Raw genomic sequence first — 22806 nt, 5'->3', positions numbered from 1 at the left:
ATCTTCCTCTAGTTGCTTATTCTGCAGCGAACCTTCTCATTTCTCATCTTACCTGTCCACTTAATTTTCAGCATCCTTCTATAGGACCACATTTGAAACTCTATCTCTTCTTTACCCGTCTTCCCGCCGTTCCTGATTCACTATCAAACAATGCTGTGCTCCAAATGCACATACTCGGAAACTTCTTCCTCAGATTGAGGGCAATGTTTGATACTAGTAGACCTATTTTGGCTGTAGAAAATGTTGTGGAGAAGGCTAACCAAAGACTGCGTTTTATTGCCAAGGCACTTAGAAAATGTAACAGACCTACTAAGGAGACTGCCTACACTAAGCTTGTCGGTCCTCTTTCAGAATAATGCTGCGTGGTGTGGGATCCTTACCAGATAGGACTGACGGATTACATCGAAAAAGTTCAAAGAAAGGCAGCCGTTTAGTGTTATCGCGAAATATGGGAGAGAGTCTCACAGAAATGATACACGATTTGGGCTGGACATCATTAAAAGAAAGGAGTTTTTCGTTGCGACGGAATCTTCTCACGAACTTCCAACTACCAACTTTCTCCTCCGAATGCGAAAATATTTTGTTCAAAAAAATTTTCAAATGTGTGTGAAATCTTATGGGTCTTAACCGCTAAGGTCATCAGTTCCTAAGCTTACAAACTACTTAACCGAAATTATCCTAAGGACAAACACACACACCCATACCCGAGGGAGGACTTGAACTTACGCCGGGACCAGCCGCACAGTCCATGACTGCAGCGCCTTAGACCGCTCGGCTAATCCCCCGCGGCGAAAATATTTTGTTGACACCGACCTACATAGTGAGGAATGATCACCACGATGAAGTAAGGGAAATCAGAGCTCCTACGGAAAGATATAGGTGTTCATTCTTTCCGCGCGCTATACGAGATTGGAACAATAGAGAATTGTGAAGGTGGTTCGATGAACCTTCTGCCAGGCGCTTAAATGTGATTTGCAAAGTATCCATGTAGATGTAGATGTAGATGTAGATGAATGCCCTCTTTGCCTATGCTACTTTCCTTTTTATGTCCTTCTAGCTACATGCGTCTTGCGTTATTTTGTCTCGAAGCTAGCAAAATATCTTCAGAATGAGATTTTCACTCTGCAGCGGAGTGTGCGCTGATATGAAACTTCCTGGCAGATTAAAACTGTGTGCCCGACCGAGACTCGAACTCGGGACCTTTGCCTTTTGCGGGCAAGTGCTCTACCAACTGAGCTACCGAAGCACGACTCACGTCCGGTACTCACAGCTTTACTTCTGCCAGTATCCGTCTCCTACCTTCCAAACTTCACAGAAGCTCTTCTGCGAACCATGCAGAACTAGCACTCCTGAAAGAAAGGATATTGCGGAGACATGGCTTAGCCACAGCCTGGGGGATGTTTCCAGAATGAGATTTTCACTCTGCAGCGGAGTGTGCGCTGATATGAAACTTCCTGGCAGATTAAAACTGTGTGCCCGACCGAGACTCGAACTCGGGACCTTTGCCTTTCGCGGGCAAGTTCTGCATGGTTCGCAGAAGAGCTTCTGTAAAGTTTGGAAGGTAGGAGACGGATACTGGCAGAAGTAAAGCTGTGAGTACCGGACGTGAGTCGTGCTTCGATAGCTCAGTGGTCAGTCGGCTCTCAGCCGTGGCAGCGTGCGGACGGCCCCGCGCACCGGCCCCGTGCTCCGCTGCAGGTTTGTTTACTTCCGCGTCGTAGCTTTAAGGCTTGTGTCCGTCCACCGCGAGCAACATGTCGAGCGCTTACCGCCGTGCGACCCTTAAAGTTTCCTTCCCAGCTGAACATGCGCGACCTCGTGCACATGAAGTTGAAACGTTCCTACGTGAAGAAGTTCGTTTAGATCCTAACCACGTTATCGGAATCCATTTTTCGATCACGAGTAGTGTCGTTCATATTAAAATGACAAACACCGAGGTGTGTGAAGATGTTATTCGCCGCCATACCAATGGACTTAAGTTCAAATACTCTGATGGTCACGTCGGAGCAGTAACACTTGAATTCGCAGAGTACGGTCAACGCACGATTAGGGTGTTTGAACTACCATTTGAAGTGCCGAAGGACGTAGTTGTCTCTGCGTTACGTTGAGGAAAAATGGCAAACCTTCACGACCTACCGTGTCCTTAATGGTGTGCGTCAGGTAAAAATTGAACTGAAAAAACATATACCATCATACCTGACAATTGGCGGTGTGCGAGCCATTGTCATGTACGACGGCCAACCCCGAACATGTGTGGGTTGTGGACAAGAAGGCCACGTCAGATCCGCCTGCATGCGACGCCGCCTGATCCAAACGCCGGTCGGCGAGGAAGCGTCCCCAGCGGTGATCCCTCAGACCCAGGTCACATATGCCAAGGCTGCCCAGGAAGGTAGCACCTCTACACAGGGTCTTCCTGCTCTGTTGACGTCGTCTGATCAGGCAGATGCAACCGCTACTGAGATTCCTTCTGAGGTGCTACAGACGCCAGATCCTGACCTTCCACATCATCGCAGCAGTGTGACTGAAAATGCTGCTGAGATGGACGTTGATCCGGGAGTGGTACCTACTTCTGCTTTCCTTCAGACTGGTCCGGAGTCAGACGAAGGCCACCCGCAATCAGACTCGGAACGACCTGTTCGAAAACAAGGGTCGACACGAAAGAGAAAGAAACGTAGCCGTACACCCCCTGATGAATCCATTCTCCGGATGGATGCCAGAGATGCAGAACCGAGATGGATGATAAACCGCTCTATGATGTCCAAACGTCTGATGCGAAAGACCCGCCACAGGCGACCACTGGCAACGACCACCCCTCCTTACTGGCGCCGTCGCCCCCACAAGCCGACGTTGAAGAAAGTCTATATGCTGAGTCGAAAAATACGTCTCCTCTCCACATGGATGATGTACACAGTCGGTACCCTACCGCAGTATCAGTCTCCTGGGCAGACGACGTGGAGATCGGTTGCGCCCGCGCCCGCAAACTCTCCACAATAGCAACCTCTTCAGCGGACCGGCAAGATCGACGACCTCTCGCTCCTGAAGAAGCAGCCCCACCTGTGCCTGTGGGACTCCAACACCAGCATTATCGTGTCGCAACGATTAACCTCGCGACCATTCGTGCGCCCCACAAACTAGCGCTGCTCCGCGATATGATTTATGATGCGGACATTGATATTGCGCTTTTTCAGGAAGTGCATGTCGCCGATTTTTCACCACCACATGGCTTCACGGCGCATCTTTCTCCCGCTTCGGACACCGGTAGTGGTGTTGCCATCATCTTACGAGAAGGTCTTCCTGCCGAAGATGTCCTATACCTCATCAACGGCAGAGGTATTGGCCCTTATGGCCCTTACTCTCTTTGGTGTACGCATCGTCAACATTTATGCGCCGTCGGGCTCCAGCTACCGTCGTGAACGCAATGCCTTCTTCGCAGATGAAGTTACACCCCTTTTTATGGGACCACACGATGACTGGGTCATGGGTGGAGACTTCAACTGCACCCAGCGACCTCAGGATCAATTGCCGCGTCACTCACCATGCGCGGCTCTGGAAACAGTCGTGACGCGGCTACAATTTGTCGACACGTGGAGACATGTTCACGGTGATCGTTTGGGCTTTACATACTACACTGCGCACTCCTCTAGCCGACTGGATCGCATCTACATCTCGCGATCCCTAATTCAACACACACGACAGGCTGAAATCTGGCCTGTTGCTTTCTCAGATCATGAGGCTTACTTCTGTGACGTTGTTCTCACAAGACAGGCAGTATGGCACGGACGTGGTTTATGGAAACTGAACACGGCACTTCTTAATTCACCTGACTGTCGACTTCTAATAGAAGACACTTGGATCACATGTAATACACGCCGTCCCACGTATCCATCTACCATATACTGGTGGATCCAGTGTGCAAAACCTGCTCTTCGAAAAACTTTGATCCGATATGGCAAAGATGTTGCCGCCTGGAGGAAGAGCACTATGGACTTTTACTACAGGATCCTACGAGAATGCTCCACGATGCCAGCCTCCCCTGAGCGCCATACAAGGATAAACCATGCTAAGGCCCAAATCTCCAATCTCATGAGAAGGCATTTGGAAGGAGCGATAGTACGATCTCGTACTGCTGATCGCATGCCTCATGAACATCCATCTATGTACCATATCATCCAAGAACGCCAACATCGTCGCCGAAAATTTATTCCCATCCTAACAGACCAAGATGGGCGTCGCTACGTAACCCAATCTGCAATAGGGAATGTGCTTCACGCCCACTACCAGCAGCTCTACGCCGCAATTCCACATTCCCCAGAGTTGATCGAGGAAGTCTCACAGCTCAACTTCGGTGGTCTTCCAGGAGATGCGGCGATTGACTTGGTGTCAGAGGTGACTGATGATGAAGTCCGCGATGCGATCCGAGCAGGAACCATCAATCGCTCCCTAGGACCCGATGGTCTTCCCCTCGAATTTTATCGCACCTTCCGTGATTTGTTAGAGTCCACCTTCACCTCCATATGTCGGGAACTGATGTCTCCGGAAGTACCTGTGCCGGACTCTTTCATGGAAGGAATTATTATTCCTGTACATAAACCGCATGGTGGCAACAATATCAGTGATTAACGACCCCTCACCCTCCTTAACAGTGATATGAAAATCTTCACTCGCCTTTTGGCGGCACGACTTAAAACCGTTGCCCGATATGTTGTGTCGCCAGACCAAGCATCTTTGGGAGGGGATAATAATATCCGCACGGCTTTATGCCGCTACAGGGATATGATCGCCGTTACCCAGGCACAACGCCTCTCTGGGGCACTTGCGTCTTTGGACTTTAGTCAAGCTTTTGATAAGGTTGACCATTCGTTCCTTACGGCCGTTCTCCACCATATGGGTTTCCCAGTCGCCGTTATCACGGTAGTGATGCGCCTTCTGCGGGGTGCCTCTTCCAGGATTATGTACAATGGCAGACTCACTCCTCCGATAAAAATAGGTCGATCCGTACGTCAAGGTTGCCCTCTATCAGCGATTTTGTACGCCTTTTCCTTGGAATCCTTGCTATGTGGGCTCAGACAACGTTTGGTAGGGTTGTCCATAGATCGATACCGATTCTGTTGCACGGCCTATGCTGACGATGTAGTCATCTGTTTACGTAATGCCGACGAGGTTCGAGCTGTTTTGACGTGGGTAGCGACTTATGGTGAGGCGTCGGGTAGCTCTTTAAACGTACGTAAGTCACAAGTTATGTTCATTGGCACGGGACTCCCTGTGGAGTGTATTACACCTCTCACCACCGTTGATACCATTCGCTGTTTAGGAACAGACTTTTCATCTGATCTCCGGCGTTCAGCCGCCATCAACTGCAGACGCCTCCTTTTAATGATCAGAGCAGGTCTTATGGACCATCGCCTTCGATCCCTAGATATTCTCCAACGAGCTCCATATGTCAATATACACTCCTGGAAATGGAAAAAAGAACACATTGACACCGGTGTGTCAGACCCACCATACTTGCTCCGGACACTGCGAGAGGGCTGTACAAGCAATGATCACACGCACGGCACAGCGGACACACCAGGGACCGCGGTGTTGGCCGTCGAATGGCGCTAGCTGCGCAGCATTTGTGCACCGCCGCCGTCAGTGTCAGCCAGTTTGCCGTGGCATACGGAGCTCCATCGCAGTCTTTAACACTGGTAGCATGCCGCGACAGCGTGGACGTGAACCGTATGTGCAGTTGACGGACTTTGAGCGAGGGCGTATAGTGGGCATGCAGGAGGCCGGGTGGACGTACCGCCGAATTGCTCAACACGTGGGGCGTGAGGTCTCCACAGTACATCGATGTTGTCGCCAGTGGTCGGCGGAAGGTGCACGTGCCCGTCGACCTGGGACCGGACCGCAGCGACGCACGTATGCACGCCAAGACCGTAGGATCCTACGCAGTGCCGTAGGGGACCGCACCGCCACTTCCCAGCAAATTAGGGACACTGTTGCTCCTGGGGTATCGGGAGAACCATTCGCAACCGTCTGCATGAAGCTGGGCTACGGTCCCGCACACCGTTAGGCCGTCTTCCGCTCACGCCCCAACATCGTGCAGCCCGCCTCCAGTGGTGTCGCGACAGGCGTGAATGGAGGGACGAATGGAGACGTGTCGTCTTCAGCGATGAGAGTCGCTTCTGCCTTGGTGCCAATGATGGTCGTATGCGTGTTTGGCGCCGTGCAGGTGAGCGCTACAATCAGGATTGCATACGACCGAGGCACACAGGGTCAACACCCGGCATCATGGTGTGGGGAGCGATCTCCTACACTGGCCGTACACCTCTGGTGATCGTCGAGGGGACACTGAATAGTGCACAGTACATCCAAACCGTCATCGAACCCATCGTTCTACCATTCCTAGACCGGCAAGGGAACTTGCTGTTCCAACAGGACAATGCACGTCCGCATGTATCCCGTGCCACCCAAAGTGCTCTAGAAGGTGTAAGTCAACTACCCTGGCCAGCAAGATCTCCGGATCTGTCCCCCATTGAGCATGTTTGGGACTGGATGAAGCGTCGTCTCACGCGGTCTGCACGTCCAGCACGAACGCTGGTCCAACTGAGGCGCCAGGTGGAAATGGCATGGCAAGCCGTTCCACAGGACTACATCCAGCATCTCTACGATCGTCTCCATGGGAGAATAGCAGCCTGCATTGCTGCGAAAGGTGGATATACACTGTACTAGTGCCGACATTGTGCATGCTCTGTTGCCTGTGTCTATGTGCCTGTGGTTCTGTCAGTGTGATCATGTGATGTATCTGACCCCAGGAATGTGTCAATAAAGTTTCCCCTTCCTGGGACAATGAATTCACGGTGTTCTTATTTCAATTTCCAGGAGTGTATATATCGCATCCCGAGTTCCCCATGTAGCACAAGTTCTACCTTTCCCGCTTACTGTGGCACGTCGCATGTTGGCAGCGATGGCATCTTTCGTCAGCTCTGGGCTGTTGTTCAAAGTTAACTATGCAACCCTTACTCTTCCCCGTGAACGAGGTGGGATAGGTCTGTTTCACGTGCCGGATAGAGCTCGCGCCCTATTTGTCAGCTCCCAGATGACGGTATGGACACGATGCCCAACGAGCCTCACTGGTCTCCTCCTGACGGCATATACGCCGGTCTCACTGTCAGCCCCAGTGATGATCTCGGACGTTCCGGTCCAGTTACATTATATACGATACTTCTTTCTTGAACTCAGTTATCTACGCCTCACCTTACCAAGACAGCTTTTACTCAAGACAAAGGCAGTATACAATGTCCTCCAATTAGGTCGTCCACCTAACCCGATTGAACAAAAGTTCCCCCAGGTAGACTGGCGTCATGTATGGCGCGCGGTTTTCGCCCGTTACCTTGACACGAATGTTCAATCTGTCTGGTACCTAACTGTCAATGGTAAGCAAATCAACCAATCTCGCCTTCATCGTATCCACCTCGCCCAATCACCTCTCTGTTCCACGTGTGGAGTCCCAGACAATGATGAACATCGGTTTGTTTGCGGACCGGCGGAGGAGGTTTGGCACTTGATTCGTCTTATTGTCGCTTTTCTAACGCGGGACATTCCGGACCGGATTACTCCCCTTTCATTATTATTTCCGGATCGTGAATATTTTCCTCGGACAAAGACCAATGCTGTGAACTGGATTCGCGGACATGCCATTCACTACCTATTTGGACAAACTGTAGACTCTGTACTCGATTTTTGGACATACCTCAATGACCGTCATTATATCGTTGTCCGTCACCCAAAATACAGACAATTTTTCTCTAACTTCCTTGGGAGTGCTTTCCACGACCCGCCTCGCAGCTGGAATGTGTTAAGCCAAGAGAGAAGAACGTTTCCTGTTTGAACCAATGAACATTTCTGAACAATTGAACAGAATGCATCAATTTCGAGAAGACGTGACTCAACATATTACCAGCGGGGCGCAGAAGGCCTCTGATCAATGACACAACAAAACTAAACAAAAACAAAAAAATAATAACATAACAACAATAAAAATAAAAATAAAATTCAGAAAAAGAAGATTTTGTTTTGTTTGTAAGGATAGCCCTAACCTTGATTTCCTATATTTACTCTGGTAGATAGGCAGCTCTCTGGGGTAGGTTTAGTCAGGAGCCAACGCCTGAAGAGGAACAGATTTTTTTTCTTTTTTTAGGATGAAAAGTGGCGGTGGCACTTGGTTCTTTTTTTTAGTTCCATTTTATAAAAGGGTTAACTAATGTAAAAAAAGTAAAAAAAAAAAACAAAAAAAAGAAAAAATTTTTAAAAAGGGGTAGCATCAAAAAAATAAAAAAAGTAATAAAAGAAAAAAAGAAAAAAGTTGGTAAAAAATAAATAAAAAAAGAAAAAAAAAGTGGTAGAGCACTTGCCTGCGAAAGGCAAAGGTCCCGAGTTCGAGTCTCGGTCGGGCACACAGTTTTAATCTGCCAGGAAGTTTCATAAATCTCCCCTTCATTCCGAATTGTAATACCACTCGTGAATCTTATTTTTTCCATCGTTGCTGGTTCGATGTACAGGGCGAAAGACTGCATCCCTGACCTACACCCTTTTTAATCCGAGCACTTCGTCTCGGTCTTCCATTCTTATTCTTCCTTTTTTGGTCTTGTACATTTGACACCTTATTTCACGACAATTTCTAACATCTTGCACCATTTTACATCGCTGAACACTTTTCCTAGGTTGAGGGATACTATGAATGTGTCTTCCGCGTTACGTAACTCAGTTGGTAAAAACGGACCCCTTATAGGATAACTTTGTTGTCTGTCCGACTGTTTTTTTTTTTTTTTTTTTTTTTTTTTCGGGCGGGTGCACGTATCAAGTTGGATTTATGTCGCGTACTGAGGTCCATAGTTCCTTGGCGAAGTAAAACATTGCAGTCAAAAGATACGGCAATGTCACAAATATTAACACTCGTAAACTCACTCATCAAAACCTGCGGGGTACTTCCTGTTGACCACGAATCATGAAATAAACGAAAAGGAAGGTCGCACAATAAAAATAAAGGAAAAAGTTCGATAACTGTAATTTTGTAATTAGATCACACGAAAGAAAATTGATTGTGTCATATCTTATCCGACGATCTGTCTGTTCGTTCGTCTCTTAAAACCAAATTTTCTTAGGATTGAGCTGACGTATGATTTCGAAATTTATATCACATACTTTAATCTCTTGATGGTAAACCAAACGTTGTCTTTTAAGTCAATGCATTCAAAAGGTGCGGTCACCTACGTTACATACACTACTGGCCATTAAAATTGCTACACAAAGAAGAAATGCAGATGATAAACGGGTATTCATTGGACAAATATATTATACTAGAACTGACATGTGATTACATATTCACGCAGTTTGGGTGCATAGATCCTGAGAAATCAGTACCCAGAATAACCACGTCTTGCCGTAATAACGTCCTTGATACGCCTGGGCATTGAGTCAAACAGAGCTTGGATGGCCAGGGCAGCAGCAATCGAACATTCTCTGTATCCAGTAAGGCCTGTACAGGACCTGCAACATGCGGTGGTGCACTAACCTGCTGAAATGTAGGGTTTCGAGGGATCGAATGAAGGGTAGAGCTACCGATCGTAACACGTCTGAAATGTAACGTCCACTGTTCAATGTGCCGTCTATGCGAACAAGAAGTGACCGAGACGTGTAACCACTGGCACCCCATACCATCACGCCTGGTGATACGCCTGTATGGCGATGACGAATACACGCTTCCAATGTGCGTTCACTGCGATGTCGCCAAACACGGATGCGACCATCATGATGCTGTAAACAGAACCTAGATTCATCCGAAAAAATTACGTTTTGCCATTCGTGCACCCAGGTTCGTCGTTGAGTACACCATCGCAGGCAGCAGCGTCAAGGGTAACCGCAGCCATGGTCTCCGAGCTGATAGTCCACGCTGCTGCAAAAGTCGTCGAACTGTTCCTGCAGATGGCTGTTGTCTTGCAAACCTCCCCATATGTAGACTCTGGGATCGAGACGTGGTTGCACGATTCGTTACAGCCATGCGGATAAGATGCCTGTCATCTCGACTGCTAGTGATACGAGGCCGCTGGGAACCAGCACGGTGTTCCGTATTACTGTCCTGAACCCACCGATTCCATATTCTGCTAACAGTCATTGGACTCGACCAACGCGAGCAGAAATGTTGCGATACGATAAACCGCAATCGCGATAGTTTACAATCCGACCTTTATCAAAGTCGGAAACGTGATGGTACGCCTTTCTCCTCCTTACACGAGGCATCACTACAACGTTTCACCAGGCAACGCCGGTCAACTGCTGTTTGTGTATGAGAAATCGGTTGGAAACTTTCCTCATGTCAGCACGTTGTAGGTGTCGCCACCGGCGCCAACCTTGTGTGAATGCTCTGAAAAGCTTATCATTGGCATATCACAGCATCTTCTTCCTGTCGGATAAATTTCGCGTCTGTAGCAAGTCATCTTCATGGTGTAGCAATTTTAATGGCCAGTAGTGTATTTTGATGCAAACTCACTGATCTAAACCCACAGGGTACTTTCCGTCGGCCTAGAAACATGAAATTTACCAAGAAGCAAGGTTTCACGATAAAACAAAAGTAAAAAAAACGAAATTTGTTAATTTTTGTTTACATCATGTAAAAAAATTCCCATTTCTTATGAAACCGTCTCGAAAAGGACAGACGTATCTAGTTGAAGTCACATATTAAGGTGTATGGTCCCTTGGCGGTATAACAAAGTCAGCTTCTAAGCCAATGCAATCAAAATATACGGCCATTTATGACGCATATTTTTATACTCGCAAACCCAGTCATTAAAACCTATACGGTACTTCCCCCTGTCGTAGAATCATGAAATTTTGCGAGAAGGAAAGGTTTCATAGTATAACAAAAGAATAACTTCTGGAAACTGTAAATTTTTACTTGTAGGCTATCACAAGATTTTATTTGGTCATTTCTTATCTGACTGACTGTTCGTTCGTCTATTAAGACCCCTTTTTCTCAGAAACGGGTAGAAGTATCAAGATGAAATTTATATTACATACTAAGGTCTATAGGCCCTTGGTGTTTAAAACTGTAATCTTCTAAGTCAATGCAGTCAGGAGCCTGTATTTATCTCACAAGAAAAAATTGTCATTTGTTATCAGAATGTCTGCCTATCCGTCTGTTAAGACCTCTTTTTCTCAGGAACGGGTAGACATATTTTAGTTGAAATTCATGTCATTTACTGAGGTATTTGGTCTCTTGGCGGTATAATAAATAATGCAACCAAGAGGTACGGCCATTTATGTTACAAATTTTGATACTAGCAAACTCGCTTACCACACAACCTTAGGGTACTTCTCGTTGACTTACAATCATGAAATTTGGTAAGAAGCGAGGTAACACAGTACAAGCAAAGGAAAAAATCCTAAAACTGTTAATTCGTAATTATATAACAAGAAAAATTTATTCCTTTTGTCGTTTGTGAACCGACGTCAAACTTGAAATTAAAACCATCAGTAGTTCTGCTTTCAGGTTGACTGGTTCACAATGGTAAATGCCAACATCAGACAAGGAATGATTTCATTGCTCGGAATTTATTCATCATCAGATATCCAGGAGCAGTTACTTCTCGTAGATATCTGGAACAAACATTCGCAGGATAGACTATTTTGAAATAATATTTTCCACGCTTTTGTATCTATAAAATGATCTAATACTTTATGAAAATCAATAGTTTGAGCTTTTTCAATTTTTCAGGCACTTTTAGTAACTTTTTCTGTGAGTGGCAGACAATTTTTGGTTCGTAGATAGTCTACAGTTTTTAAGAAAAGTTCAACATCATTGTACATCGCCAAAACAAGTTCTCAGTGACATGTGCTCTCTTGAAAATAGGTGACTGAATGGTTAGGATGAACTCAGTAACAAAGTAATCAAACGCTGTTCAGCTGAACTTTGCAGTACAGTGAGTTACTTATACAGTGAACCTTTCACTGTAATACTTTCGCATAACTGAAAGTGCTGCTGTCAAGTCACTTCACAAAAATGAAGACAAAACATGAATCAGAAGACAGTTACTGGTTGCATTACCCACAGTGTTTTAAAATTTCTGCTTCGATCTCATAATAACAGTCACCCAGAATTACGAAGCAATGAGACATGACGTAGCACAAAGTTCTGTTTCAAGTCCTCTGTTGTTTCTGATGTGATACACATGTTTTCAGAAGATGCTAAATTTGTCGTCTTTGCAGAAGATACAAGTACAGTAACAACAAGTGATCCCCCCCCCCCCTCCCCCCAGTCTTCTTACTGGAAACACTGCTGACGAAATATTTGAAACATCATGTTCGAAACTTTCAAGGGTGATGAGAAGGTTCAATATATCAATTTTAGGTACAGGACCGTCGTCCGGAAACCAACGATTAGTAAGTTATAAGCGGAAACCGTTCTGGTACCTCTGACAGAGGAATACATGTACGGGTACTGTTGTTGATAAGATCGTAGGATAGGCAATTTTCAGAGGTGGTAGTACAGACTGAAACAAGAAAAAAATTTCCATTAAATACGGGCTCTAATACGCGTATCTTAAAAGCTATGAAGATTTGTTCAATAGAGCAATGTGTTTCACATTAACGAAGATGAACAAGTGCTCATATCTCCTCAAGTATGCATTTTAGAGCCCATGTTTACTAGACTTTTTTTCTTGTTTTGGACCATACTACCACCTCTGAAGGTTTCATACCCTACATTCTTAGCCACAGCAGTACCAGTACATGTATTCCACTCTCCGAGGCATAATTTCCGAACCAGGGGCCCTTATCTCAAATTGATACGTTTATCCGTCTCGATCATTCTTGAAAGTTTGTAAGATCATCACGGAATAATCCTGTATGTACATGCATTTATTGGCGCCGGCGTCTATAACTTTGACTCTCTGTAGCGTCGTTGCATGACGTACCGGACATGGGTTACTATTCAAAATGTAATGTACTCACTCTTCTCTACAGTCCTAGAACTTTGTAGCGAGAATTTGCGGACACCCTGTAGATCTAAACCTTATTTTGAAAATACACTGCTTAAAATTAAGGAAGCGCCTTGGTTCAGCTACATTTTCATTAGGCCTAACTACTGCTACTGCTGATTTAAAAATAAATAAACTAGTTTATTCTTGCCGTCCGATGTGGCCGAGCGGTTCCAGGCGCTTTTATCTTGTTTTATTTTAAAAATTTTCGATTCGGTTTCAAAACTTACTTAATTAGATGCTTTGGGAGCTTTTGTGTGGTAGATGTCTTGTAATTAAGTTTTATATTCTTCTGGAACCCTTCCGACACCCTGCTCAGGAATTATTGTCCCGTTTATTGCTTACGCTTAAGAACATAGTTGTATTTACGGTGACTGCTTGGTTTGAGAATTGCAACAGCAGGCATTGAATGAGATTTAGATACTATGGTGCTAGATGACTGGCGCTCCAGGCTAGTTATATGTTGTTCACTAAAAGCGAGTAGCAACATTTTCTGCACCGTTTGATAGAGCTTTACATCTTAGCGAGCATCAAATAACGGCTATGTTTGTAAAATGTCAGAATATTAGATTTATTAGGTCGAAACAACACTTTGATTTCCGTTTCGGGTGAAGAAATATCTGACATCACGTTTCCTTTCTGAAAACAAATATTTTACGCTCTTCTGCCGTAAGTCTTTGTTGTTGGTTTTTTAAATAAAATGTCCTTTGCGCAAGGAAGTGAGAAACAAGTTCCAACCCCGTCGTCAGATCGCATTACGCAACGATAGTTGTCTCGGTGTAGCTTGCCCAAATTCCGTCTAGTTGTAGTGCAAGAACTTTTTGTCGACCAAATTTTACCGCTTACACGGGGCAAAACTATAGTAGAGGATTACAATCCACTGTAGTAGGGGATTACAATCCGTATGTCTCTGTGCCTTCTTGCAAGTTGTGGCGTTCGCTGTGTTATTCAGTGGTTTGGTATTTAACTAATTTGTAAATGAAAGTGATAATCTTATTTCATTGCATTTAGTAATTACTAAATAATTTTTTCTCCCGGCTAAAGATTTCGTCAAGTTGCTAAAGAACTCCAAGTTAACGTCGTGTTAAAGTGTTGTCTATAAGCTGTGTGTCACTAAATTACAGTTCATACAACAGATTCTATACAAGTATTGATTATGATGGAAACAGTTATCTTCAGCAAAATGACCACCGAATATCAGTCGCGCACAACAATGACGTATGTTAGCTGAAACAATATTCTTCGTAACTCGTGCGTGATTAATTTCGGCTCCATACATCAGCAAGAAAAAGTTTGTTATATGGATCGTGCTATGAGCAGTGTTTTTAAAGAACCAATCTGATTCGAACTATTTTCATTAAAATGAGTTCGGGACCACCGATGAACATTTATTTTTACACAATTTTATTACCTTCGGCGTTTATGTCTGCAGAGTTGCGTAATTTGAATTTGCCGCTGAGATAATTTTTAAGATGGCGGCAGACAATTCATAGAGACTTTTTATTGTTAGAGCAAATAGGATAAGTATTCGAAATGCTTATTAAACTTTACTTTCGTATTGTGCACTATTTAGACTTATTTTCATCAAGCAAACCTTTGAATTTTTCGTAAGGAAAACAGATAAAAACACGATACAGATCGCTATCATCAATGGCTGCGCTCCTTGCAGCGAAAAGAAATAATTAACACAGATAATGCTTATTGAGAGAGGAATTAAAGTTAAAAATATTTATTCACTCATATTTATAATAATAATGAAATCTGTTCTCAAGTAATAATTAACAAATAATTACAATTTCTTAACAGACCTCAGTTTGATATGCGTCTTGCGTCCGCAACCTACAAAAGCCAACCAACAAAACGTAAAAACAAAGGTAGACAAACGCAGATCATAAAAGGAATTTACACTTATCATTGTCTTTGCATGACAGACATCGATGTGTCCAGTTACATCATAAAATATTATATAAATAATTAACATTTATTTCACTGTTTTTTCATGTGTCGCAGGTTCGAATCCTGCTTCGGGCATGGATGTGTGTGATGTCCTTAGGTTAGTTAGGTTTAAGTAATTCTAAGTTCTAGGGGACTGATGACCACAGATGTTAAGTCCCATAGCGCTCAGAGCCATTTTTTTCATGTGTCGTATAGATAATGTTTATAACTGTTAGAGGCATAATTTCCTCTCGTCGCACTGTAGCTAAAATTTATCTCGTGGATGTTACAAAGTATGCAGTACACTAGTGATGGAGAGGAATCTTTCGTGTACAGAAACAGCTCGATGATATACTTTGGCACTCTTCGAGAGAAATAGGTTGCGTGCTGGAAATCGGTTTCTTCGTCTCTGTCCATTTCATTTACAAAAACTCAGACACATTACTACAGGTAACAAGACATAGTACTCACTGCAGGCATCTATCGCAAAAGTTGAAGGAAGGCATCCGAAAACTTGATCTCTAAGACCTCGCCATTAGCGCTACATAGGCGTTCTTACAATTACTGAGTATGAGAACTTCGTAGCAACGTAAAGGTCGTTAAATAATATTACCCATTCAAAACAAAGTTGTCCAGCAGAAGAGAAAGGTAAAATGGTACCGGCAAGAGGAGAGGAAGATGTATAGGCATTTTGACTGCCGCTGTGAGGTCCATATATACTGAGATGGATAAAGCCATGGGACAGCTATATGCACGTGTATAGCTGTCGGTAGTATCGCGTGCACAAGGTATAGAAGGGCAGTGCTTTGGCGGAGCTGTCATTTGTACTCAGCTGATTCATGTAAAAATGTTTCCGACGTGTCTACGGCGCACCGCGGAAATTAACAGACTTTGGACGCGGAATGATAGTTGGAGCTATACATAGTGGACATTCCATTTCGTAAATCATTAGGAAAGTCAGTATTCCCAGATCCACAGTGTCTAGAGTGTGCCGAGAATGCCAAATTTCATTCAATACATCTCACCACGGACAATGCAGTGGCCGACGGCCTTCACTTGACGACCAAGTGCAGCGGCGTTTGCGTATAGTTGTCAGCGCTTACAGACAAGCAGCATTGCATGAAATAACCGCAGAAATCAATGAGGGACTCATGACGAACGTATCCGTTAAGACAGTGCGGCGAAATTTAGTGTTAACGGGCTATGGCAGCAGGAGACTTACAACAGCTCTCCTGCGTTCGCGATCATATCGGTTGGATACTAGACGAAGGGAAAACGGTGGCCTGGTTGGATGAGTTGTTGTATGATTTCAGATTTTAGTTGCTAAGAGCTGACGGTAGGTTTCGACTGTGGCGCAGACCCCAAAAAGCCATGGACTCAAGTTATCAACAAAGCAGAATGAGATTTTCACTCTGCAGCGGAGTGTGCGCTGGTATGAAACTTCCTGGCAGATTAAAACTGTGTGCTGGACCGAGACTCGGACTCGGGACCTTTGCATTTCGCGGGCAAGTGCTCTACCAACTGAGCTACACAAGCACGACTCACGCCCCGTCCTCACAGATTTACTTCTGCCAGTACCTCGTCTCCTACCTTCCAAACTTAACAGAAGCTCTCCTGCGAAACTTGCAGAACTAGCACTCCTGGAAGAAAGGTACTGGCAGAAGCAAAGCTGTGAGGACGGGGTGTGAGTCGTGCTTGGGTAGCTCAGTTGGTAGAGCACTTACCCGCGAAAGGCAAAGGTCCCAAGTTCGAGTCTCGGTCCGGCACAAAGTTTTAATCTGCCAGGAAGTTTCATATCAGCGCACACTCCGCTGCAGAGTGAAAATCTCATTCTGGAAACATCCCCTAGGCTGTTGCTAAGCCACGTCTCCCCACATCCTTTCTTTCAGGAGTGCTAGTTCTGAAAGGTATGCAGGAGAGCTTCTGTTAAGTTTGGAATGTAGGAGACGAGGTACTAGCAGAAGTAAAGCTGTGAGGACGGGGCGTGACTCGTGCTTGGGTAGCTCAGTTGGTAGAGCACTTGCCCGCGAAATGCAAAGGTCCCGAGTTCGAGTCTCGGTCCGGCACACAGTATCAACAAAGCACTTTGCTAGATAGGGGTGGATTCAAATGTCGTGGAATGGACTGTTTACATGCGATGGACTGGATCCTCTGGTATAACTGAACCGATCATTAACTGGAAATGAACCATTTGCAGTCAGTCATGGATTTCATGTTCCCAAACAACGATGGAAATTTTATGAACGGCAATGTGTTATGTCACAGGGCCACAATTGTTCGCGATTGGTTTGAAGAACATTCTGGACAAGTCGAGCCAACGATTTAGCCACCCAGATTACCCGACATGAATCCCATCGAACATTTATGGGACAGAATAGAGAAGTCAATTCGTGCACAAAATCGTGCACCGGCAATATTTTCGCAATTGTGGATGGCTGTAGAGGCAGCATGGCCCAATATTTGTGAAGAAGACTTACAACGACTTGTTTAGTCCATGCCGCCAGGCAACAGAAGGTCCGACACTACATTAGGATGTATCTCATGACTTTTGTCACCTCATTATATAAAACACTGATATTTATGTACCTTTTCACTCTTAACTGTTCGCAGTGGGTCTATACCGAAACATGTCCAGGTATTGATGGATAACAGATTGTTGGAGCTATATAGGGACCAAAAGTTCATAAAGCTGCGAAATGAATATTTTCAAGCGGAAAAAGAATTCTAGACGTAGCCGTTTATAGTTGATAGATGTGCATAATATCTGAAGGATGGAATAGGCGTGTAGCCATAGATACACTGGAGTCTGGGAGAAACATCATTTTTAAAGATTTCAAGAAGACACTGACTAGTATCGGGGGTCGAATATTTGCATTGAGGCAGAAAAATTCAATTGCTTTTAGTTTGCGAGGAGACAGTTTCGTGACTGTTGAGCTTTATGGAACATTTGTCGGTGCTGAATTCTTTCTCTTTGGTTCCATGCGGAATCAACTACTTGGGCAGCATTTTTTAGACAATGGTGCTGTCGTATCAGCTGTGGTCTGGTGATTTTTGTCGCCCGTGCCGTGCAGTCCTGTGTTCAGAGGAGGAAGAACGAACTTTCAAGCGAATGAGCCTACTTATAAGAAATCTGCGACTGTTTGCTTTCCGTATCTGAAGATTTTTCTATAAAAATAGATGAGACATTAGTTACAGAAAACAACCGGAAAGGGAGGTGGGGGGGGGGGGGGGTGGGAAGGGGGGGAGGGGGGGGGCAGGGAAAGAAGAAATATTTACTAGAACTGAAGCATGCAGATGGCATATTTCACTAAATTTACAGAAAAGAGAAATATTCATCTGGTGCCGAAAAGAATGCCAAACAGTTGTTTAAAAACGTGTTTCTGATTGTTATGCATAATACTGTTATAAAATGGAATTAATAGTGAATTTTAAGTGTGCTTGTTGTCAAGATTTTTGTCTCATCTTGTGGAATATCGCTGTATGGTGGAAGGTACACACACACACACACACACACACACACACACACACACACACGCACACACACAAAGCTTTTTTCCATGTCACCGGTTTTCCTTAATGAACACTATAGTGTCCGTTGCTGGTAGCTGCGGTTGAATGTTCGAATGATGTTGCTGAGGCCTACGTTAGTTCGTCAGGCTACTTTCTGTGACAACTTTTCTTGCCGTAAAGCGAATATATGTGCACGATGTACTCTTGAACTGGTCCTTAGACGTATGTTGAGAGACTAAACAAGTAGCTAAACAGGGACAGTCTATGACAGCCTAAATTGTTGCCACATTCCATTATCGTCCTCTCTCCTGTGAGATAATACAATACTACCAGCTTTCACCACACCTCTCTCCTACGATGTCATGCAGTTCCGTCACATTTTCCCTCTTCCTCTCACTCTGATGTCATTAAATGGTTGGAAATTCAAAACAGCAGGATGGAGGAAATAGCCCACTTGAGCTTATTAAAATGGTGAGAAATTGAGTAATACAAGATAGCAGAAATAGCACACTAGTGATTATTAAACTGGCAAGGATTTTAAAAATGTAAGATGACGGAAGTAGCTCACTTACGCTCCTGCATCTGTGTCGCCTCCTGACTAGTTTTCTAACTTCGAGTTAGTATCAGAACCTACGTTATGATGGTAACGAAAACCTGATTCAATCTGATCTATGCAGATGTTTCCAACCTGAAGTGACCAAACATGCTTACTTGCTCATTCACTGCCCTGCTGAAAGATTTATCGTCATTGTTATGAAGTGTTTGAGGTCCATCTGAACAGGTGCTAGGCAGAAAAAGCTGGTTTGCACAGTCGATTGTAAGTATTAAGTCTCACTCTCAATGTTTAATCACTGTCTGTGTGTCTTCATGTGAGAAGTCCAAGCAGTCACAATTTTCTTTTGATTCTCATGATATACTTGAGCAGAAATCAAGTGTGGTCAAACCATTGAAGTAACAGAGGCACGCAGAATTGTTTCCAGGCTTCGAGTTTCCACTATCGCTAATATTAGCACCGATCGTCAAGCCACAAACATTACACAGTGCTTTGATGAATCTGTTATTGTTCTCTGCAACATAGAAGCTGAATGCCAGTGAAAGTAAACCTGTTGCTGTGAGCATGTCCTCAGATTAGAAGTTCAATATAGTGGTAATTTTCGAAAATCCGCGACACAGTGACAAGAAAGTAGTGCGTTACCGGATTATGAGTAGCAATAGTTACGGATGAATTCAGTGTCAATAGGTGCAATGTTTGCTGGTGGTGTTGCTCAAACACGAGCAAAAAAATGGTTCAAATGGCTCTGAGCACTATGGGACTTAACATCTGAGGTCATCAATCCGACTTAGAACTACTTAAACCTAACTAACCTAAGGACATCACACACATCCATGCCCGAGGCAGATTCGAACCTGCGACAGTAGCAGTCGCTCGGTTCCGGACTGAAGCGCCTAGAACCACTCGGCCACAGCGGCTGGCAAACACGAGCAGTGTTCCTGGATTAGTATGCTAACCGTGATGGTAACTTCGGAGGAACAGTGAAAATATACAGTACCTCAGACAACATGCATTGCACTCACTTTCAGGAATCTACCTTCAGAAATTTACTGAACAGTGGTGGTGGGTGGTGGACGAGCACACTAAGTGGTACACTTGCGTATGTTGATTTTATGGACGCGTTTGTTGAAATCGTAGAGAGTTTGCTCATCAGGACCCGTCTCTTCCATTGCTAGAATTCATTGTTCAGGATTTCAACTTGTTGGAATGTTACCTTCCTTCTGGATTTTATTCTTCTTAGGTTGGTTTTATTTTGCAATGAAACGTTTTGGCGTTCAACAGCAGTCGTTCAGTCTGTCAGACCTTCTTACGAACACAACAAAAAAAGTAAACTCTCCCAACGATTTTACACCTAAAAAAATTCATACAGAATATAACAATCAACTCTTTATCTTGAAAAATCCTCATTTGTGGTACCTATAGGATACATAGCGACTGAAAGAAAGCGCCGGTCCTTCCCGTTTTTAAGAATTGCCGTAGGAGAGATGCCCACTATTGTAGAACCTACAGGATGATTTTTTCCACAGTGTACAAACTCTAGGGATTGATCGATGAGAGGATACGGAACAAGAAAGATCTAATTAACTTTCGTCCGGAAATGCATGATTTCCATGCTAGAGACCATTTATTCAATCATACATTGTTACAGAGACTGAGGTCTGACACATCTACATCTACATCTAAGTGATTACTCTGCTATTCACAATAAAGTGCCTGGCAGAGGGTTGAATGAACCACATGGTTTCCATGTGCCTCAACGGATGCGTGTACGCGCCGTAACGTCTCACACTTCACATCGGCCAGGCCACATCCGAACAGTGTGAAAGGCAGCATGAATAAGGTGGAACGGGCTCTGCATATGCGATACTTTTGAGATGACCCCATAACCAGAAATCTCATGTGTTGAGATCCGGTGAACGAGTAGAACATGCAACTGGCTCCCCTCGTCCGATCCATCGACCAGGGAAGACACGATCGAGATGCGTTCGGACGTTAACGTCGAAGTCGGCTGGACCACCATCATGTAGCAACCCACATAACCCTTCGAATCATCAATGGCGCCTCTTCCAGTAGGGGACCGCACGAAATGCCAATAGTTCCGGCCTGCTAGGATACACGGAAGGAAGACTGGTCCCAAACTCCGGTCGCCAGTTATCCTGGCCCACACATTCCGACCGCACCGATGCTGATGATTCGCTGTCACCATACCATGAGGGTTCTGTACACTATCCCGCAGATGGCTGTCATGGAAGTTGAAGATACCACTCCACGTAAGGGTAGCCTCATCTGTGAATAGAATGGATGACACAAATCTCGGAATCGTGGACAAAAATGCTCCCGAAGTGGAAATTCTGTCGCTAATAAGCCCTGCACACGCTGTAACTGATACGGGTAGTAGCATTTGTCATGGAGAATGTTCCACATGTTCGTCTGGCTTCCCCTGTACTGGCAGGCCAACTGCTTGGTAGTGACATGGCGGCCGCCTTCCACAGTGTTAATCACAGTTTCTTACAAGTCTGTTGTCCGAACGTATCGGGAACGTCCTTCATGGTTTCCTGCTTCCTAAAACGGCCTCGTCTCAAACAGCCATTTCCGTAACTAAACACCATGTCGGCAAGCTCTCGATTCGAATACGGAACCATTGTGTAAAACACTGTGTCATATACACTACGAGGTGAGTCAGCAAGAGAAGTGAATCGGAAACAACATTACCAATTACTATGGCAGGAGAGGGCGCTAGGGCGTTACATACGAGGAACATTACCACCTACTAGGAGGAAACCATGCATACTGTAATTGTGGCTGCATGTTACAGCGAGAATTAGACCGCAGTCTCCGTGACGAAGTATGACTGAATAAATGGTTTCTAGCATGAAAAACATGCCCTTCCAGATATAAGTTCATTAGACCTTTTTTGTTCCGTATCCTCTCATCGATCAATCCCTAGGGTTTGTACACGGTGGAAAAAAAAATCAGACTGTATATCGTTGACGTCAATCTGTTGTAGAATTATGGAACACGTTTTAGGCTGAAGAATTATGATGTTTCGGGAGAATGAAAATCTCCTCTGCAAAAATCAACATGGATTCAGCACACAGAGATCCTACGAAACTCAGCTCGTTCTGTTACCCGGCTGGGCCAGGAATTTTCTCTGCCTCGTGATGGCTGGGTGTTGTGTGATGTGCTTAGGTTAGTTAGGTTTAAGTAGTTCTAAGTTCTAGGGGACTAATGACCTAAGATGTTAAGTCCCATAGTGCTCAGAGCCATTTGAACAATTTTTTTTTCGTTCCGTTACCCCATGAGATCCATAGCGTAGTAGACAACGGCACTCAGGTTGATGCCGTGCTCCTTGACTTCAAGAAGGCTTTTGACACCGTCCGGCGCTGCCGTTCAGAGGAAAAAATACGAGCTTATCGAGTATCGGGACAGATTTACGTCTGGATTCAAGACTTACTTGCAAACAGAACTTAACATGTCGCTCTTAATGGAACAAAATCGACAGATGTAAGGGTAATTTTCGGAGTACGCTAAGGAAGTGTGATAGGACCGTTATGATTAATGATCTATATAAAAGATTAGTAGAAAGAGTCGGATGCTGTATACGAATGTTCACAGATGATGCGGTTGTCTATAACAAAGTAGCAACCCCAAAAAACAGTTTCGATTTGCAGAATGACCTACAGAGAACTGATGAATGACGTAGGATCTGGCAGTTTATATTGAACGTATGTAAATGTAACATATTGCTCATACTTATGAAAATAAATCCACTACTGTACAGCTACGCTACTG

General features: G+C 44.6%; 1 long non-coding RNA gene and 1 other non-coding gene across 3 annotated transcripts in view; one reads left to right on the top strand and one right to left on the bottom strand.

Annotated features, from left to right (window-relative positions):
* Window positions 1-22806, top strand: part of LOC126365987 (uncharacterized) — an 84982-nt gene that overhangs the window by 29200 nt on the left and 32976 nt on the right. The window lies entirely within an intron of this gene.
* Trnal-caa (transfer RNA leucine (anticodon CAA)) lies at window positions 1173-1247 on the bottom strand. Its single transcript has one exon. It is a non-coding gene; the product is annotated as a tRNA-Leu (tRNA).

The sequence above is a fragment of the Schistocerca gregaria genome, chromosome 4, assembly GCF_023897955.1.
Source record: "Schistocerca gregaria isolate iqSchGreg1 chromosome 4, iqSchGreg1.2, whole genome shotgun sequence".
NCBI classification, from domain to species: Eukaryota; Metazoa; Arthropoda; class Insecta; order Orthoptera; family Acrididae; genus Schistocerca; species Schistocerca gregaria.
The sequence above is the reverse complement of the archived record's forward strand: the minus strand, read 5'-3'. Positions and strand labels throughout refer to the sequence as shown.